This window comes from Dama dama, chromosome 5 (genome assembly GCF_033118175.1).
Source record: "Dama dama isolate Ldn47 chromosome 5, ASM3311817v1, whole genome shotgun sequence".
NCBI lineage: Eukaryota > Metazoa > Chordata > Mammalia > Artiodactyla > Cervidae > Dama > Dama dama.
This window is the reverse complement of record NC_083685.1, coordinates 115,678,656-115,683,058: the sequence shown is the minus strand read 5'-3', so window position 1 is coordinate 115,683,058 and position 4,403 is coordinate 115,678,656. Positions and strand designations below refer to the sequence as shown.

The following is a 4,403-nucleotide window of genomic DNA, read 5'->3' as shown; positions in this document are numbered from 1 at the left end:
TATACAAAAATCAATTCTGTTTTCTATGCACTAGCAATGAAAATCTGGAAATGAAATTAAGAAAACAATTTCATTTACAGTAGCAGCAAACAACAGCAATGAACTTTAGGAAATAAATTTAACCAAAGAAGTGTTAGATTTATTCACTGAAAACTACAAAATATCAGCAAAGATGGCAGTAGCAAACTCTAACAGTTTGATCCTCCACAAAAGCAGTGAACAAACTGGCAGAAATTTTCAGATTCAACCTCATTGGAACTCTGAAAACTAAAAGTTTATAGCAACCAAGGGAGTGAGTAATCAAGAAAAAACCTGAGGGATCTTGGTAAGAGAGTTTCGTGGTGTTTCAGCTTACTCTAGTCCTGTCCTTCTCCAGCTCACCATGGGTCTGGAAAACAACGGCTTGCATTCCCAGTAGAGGTTCCTAGTACCAAAAGGAGAAAAATGAAACTTCTCAGAGAACTGTGGTTGTGGGACTGACCCGGTGGTCCAGTGGTTAAGACTCCACACTCCCAATGCAGGAGGCCCAGGTTTGATCCCTGGTCAGGGAACTAGATCCCACAGGCCACAGTAAGGACCTGGAACAACGAAACAAATATATAATTTTTTTTAAAGTCCAATTAAAAAAAAAGACTCCACACTTCCATTACAGGGGGTGTGGGTTCAATCCCTGGTCAGGGAATTAACATCCCATGTGCTGTGTTGTAAGGTCAAAAAACAAGTAAATAGAGAATTGGATTTTAAAAATTATATTTTTATATATATATATATAAACTGTGGTTGTTTTTTTTTTTTTTTTTTTAATATGGAACGCTTCACGAATTTGCATGTCATCCTTGTGCAGGGGCCATGCTAATCTTCTCTGTATTGTTCCAATTTTAGTATATGTGCTGCTGAAGCGAGCACGGTTGTTTGTTTTTTAATTTTTGTTGTAGTATAGTCGATTTACAATGTTGTGTTATTTCTACTGTACAGCAAAGTGATTCAGTTATACATATACATATACTTTTTTTAGATTTTTTTTTTAGATTTCCCATATAGGTCATTATAGGGTATTGAATAGAGTTCCCTGTGCTATGTAATAGGTCTTTATTAGTTACCTATTTTATATATAGTAGTGCGTATATGTTAATCCCAATCTCCCAATTTATCCTTCCCTCCTTCACCCCACCCCCCGCCCCGGTAACCATAAGATTATTTCCTACATTTGTAGCTCTGTTTGGTTGTCTGTTTTGATTACCCAGTGACTCGCTGAAGCACTAGCTCAAAGGGCTTGCCTTTATTTCTCTAACTCAGAACTCTCCCAAAGTGGAAGCAGCCATCCAGGAGATGTCAGCCAAAAACATTTAAAGACAAATGGATTAGATTCTGCCATCCAGGTCAAATGACAACCCAGGACAAATAAGACATTAGTTTATTTCAGGTCCTTGTGATTTCTCAGGGGGTTTCTGTAGCAGCCTCCGAACTGTTCTCCTGGGATTCCAGCCTTGTCTCTCTGAACAATTTTTCATATGGCATCCAGAGTGATTTTTCTAAAAATGTAAATGTGACTGTATATCTTGCAAGCTTAAACTCTTAAAAAGCTCTCCATGTGGGCCCCTGCACAAGGATGACATGCAAATTTGCAAAAGGTTCCATATTTTTTTTCCCTCCATATTTTTTAAGAAGAATGTAAATATATATATATATATATATATATACTTCACTTTAATATATGTATTATATACAAATAATAAATATATATGTAAATATATTCAGGGTTTCCCAGGTGGCTCAGTGATAAAGAATCCTCCTGCCAATGCAGTAGACACAGGAGATGCAGTTTCGATCCGTGGGTCGGGAAGATACCCTGGAGGAGGATATGGCAACCCAGTCCCATATTCTTGCCTGGAAAATCCCATGGACAGAGGAGCCTGGTGGGCTACAGTCCATGGGGTTGCAAAGAGTTGGACACGACTGAGCACACACACACACAAATACATTTGTGCTACTGAATCACTTTGCTGTACCGCAGAAATCAACACAGCATTGTAAATCAACTATATTTCAATAAAATAAATTTTTTAAAAAAGCTCTCCATGCACCCAAGGGTATACACCTCTCAGCATAAGGTTCAAGGCTATCTGGCTATCTGCAGGTTGATCATGTCTTCTCCAGATCAGTGGTTCTCAGAATGTGGCCTTCAGACTGACCACACTGGTCACTTCTGTCCACTAAATCAGAATCTCTGGGGATGGAGCCCAGGAGGCTGTTTTAACAAGAGTGGATTCAATGAACGTGGAAGTTTGAGACCACCATTCCAGATTAATGAATGTCTTTGGGCTTTCTTCTTGGACCCCAAGCTTCAGCCGTACTGAACCATCAGTTTCTGGAGAGTGGTTGCTGTCGCTCCTCTTGGGGGCTTTGCTCCCCCTGTGCTGTTCCCGCTGTGCTTCCCCCACCTCCCCCAGATGCTTTCCTCTGTCTCAGCCTTTATTCCATTGTAAGGCTTTTGTCTGTTTTTGTCTGTCTTCCTGACTGCCATGTAAACTTTGAAGGCAAAGGCACCACCTTAATCATCGTCGCATCTTTAGGGTCTTCCCAGGAGCTCAAAAACTATTTTCTTAATGACTTGAGTTTGAGAGGGATAGAAACCTAATTGCTAAAAGCAGGGAGCATTCAGCTACTGAGATTCATGAGGGAGAACTAGTGTCTTGTGCTATTACTGAATAAATAGAGTTAACATAAACCTACTAGCATTTTATTCCAGCCCTCCTGAATATCACTGCCCAGTGATCTCTTAAGCAAGTTGATGACAGTGGGAAGGAAAGGAAGTGATGAACAGTGATATTGTGAAGAAAATCAATACCAATGAATGGATGTGAGAGCGGTGCTTACAACTCAGGATCTCATCTCTTCTCATATTTTAATCCAGAAGGTCAGAGTCCTAAGGACTGAACAATAACAACGATAGCATCAGTCCAGCTTTATTGAGCATCTACTCTGTGCAAGACTTTACCTGGGTTAATATTCACAACAACCCTAGGAGGTAGGTATTATTATTGAGAAAACAGAGTCATTAAATATTTGCTTAAGATCTTATATACTGAAACCACTCTTACTGGTACTTACTGTTCATGAGTTACATGGCCCCAAATTACATCCCTTCCCCTAATCTTCACAGGTTGACGTGCACATGAGACCTATAGGTACAGGTAAACAAATCACGCAAACTCAAGGGACAGGTCTTTTGGAAAATGGTTTGGGTGTATCATCTTTGACTAGAACACACAAGTTGTTATTATAATATCTCAGCGCAATTGTTGGGGCAATAAGTAAAAATGGGGGAGGGGGGACTTCCCTGGCAGCCCTGTGGTTGAGACTCTGAGCTTCCATTGCAGCGGGCAGGGGTTCGATCCCTGGTGGTGGAACTAAGTTCCCACATGCTATAGCCAAAACAAACAAAAACTGGGGGACAGAATTTGCTTGCCCTCCTAATATGTGCACCCGTGGTCACAGGAACCTCCATTACTCTGTCATCACAGCGTGTTTGTAATTACTTGATGTAACTGGAATTTGGTTTTCCTGTTCACGGCTGCCATTCCTGTATAGCACCTGCCTCGTGGTTATTGCTGTTCAGTCACTAAGTCATGTCCGACTCTTTGCGACCCCATGGACTGCAGCATGCTGGGGTTCTTGGTCCTTCACTGTCTCCCGGAGTTTGCTCAAACTCATGACCATTGAATCGATGATGCCATCCAACCATCTCATCCTCTGTCACCCCCTTCTCCTCCTGTCTTCTATCACCGACCAAGCCCACTGGGGACTAACACAAGCTCCTTAACCTCATCTGGTCAGTCTGATCACCAAGATTTTCTCTAGTTTCTCTGTAAAGTTCCACATAGGGGTCTATGAATGGAAACAAACAAGTGCAAGTTTACTTTAGCTACTGTAGTTAACTGTCATTTCTTTGGAATGGTCACATCAGACACCTGTGCATCTGATTGAGAAAAAAGAACTTAAAACGGATCTTACCCCTTTTAAATTTTAAAGAAATATCCTTGGCCAACAATTATTTATTTAGGCTTCTGTGCCTGGGAGTGCTTTGTGTAAAAGAAAATGTAGAAGGTGTCTAAAATATTTAATTTCTTTTTTTGATAAAAGAAACTTCGACATGGTTCAAAAGTTTGAAGAGAGAAAAATTCCCGTCTCACCTCATCTTCCAGTTTCTTGTTTCCCCTCCCTGAAAACAACCAGTATTATTTAAGAGGTCACAGCTTCTCCCAGAAACATGTTTTAAGTGTAGGCAAGTACATATGTGACTCCTTAGGTGGCTCAGATGGCAAAGAGTTTGCCTGCAAGGCAGGAGACCTGGGTTCGGTCCCTGAATCGGGAAGATCCCCTGGAGAAGGAAATGGCAACCC

The 4,403-nt window shown here is 40.9% G+C and overlaps 1 non-coding gene across 1 annotated transcript; it reads right to left on the bottom strand.

The window, feature by feature from the left end:
- Positions 1–799: 799 nt before the first annotated feature.
- LOC133058055 (U6 spliceosomal RNA) lies at positions 800–906 on the bottom strand. Its single transcript, XR_009693180.1, has one exon. It is a non-coding gene; the product is annotated as a U6 spliceosomal RNA (small nuclear RNA).
- Between the last annotated feature and the right edge of the window lie 3,497 nt (positions 907–4,403).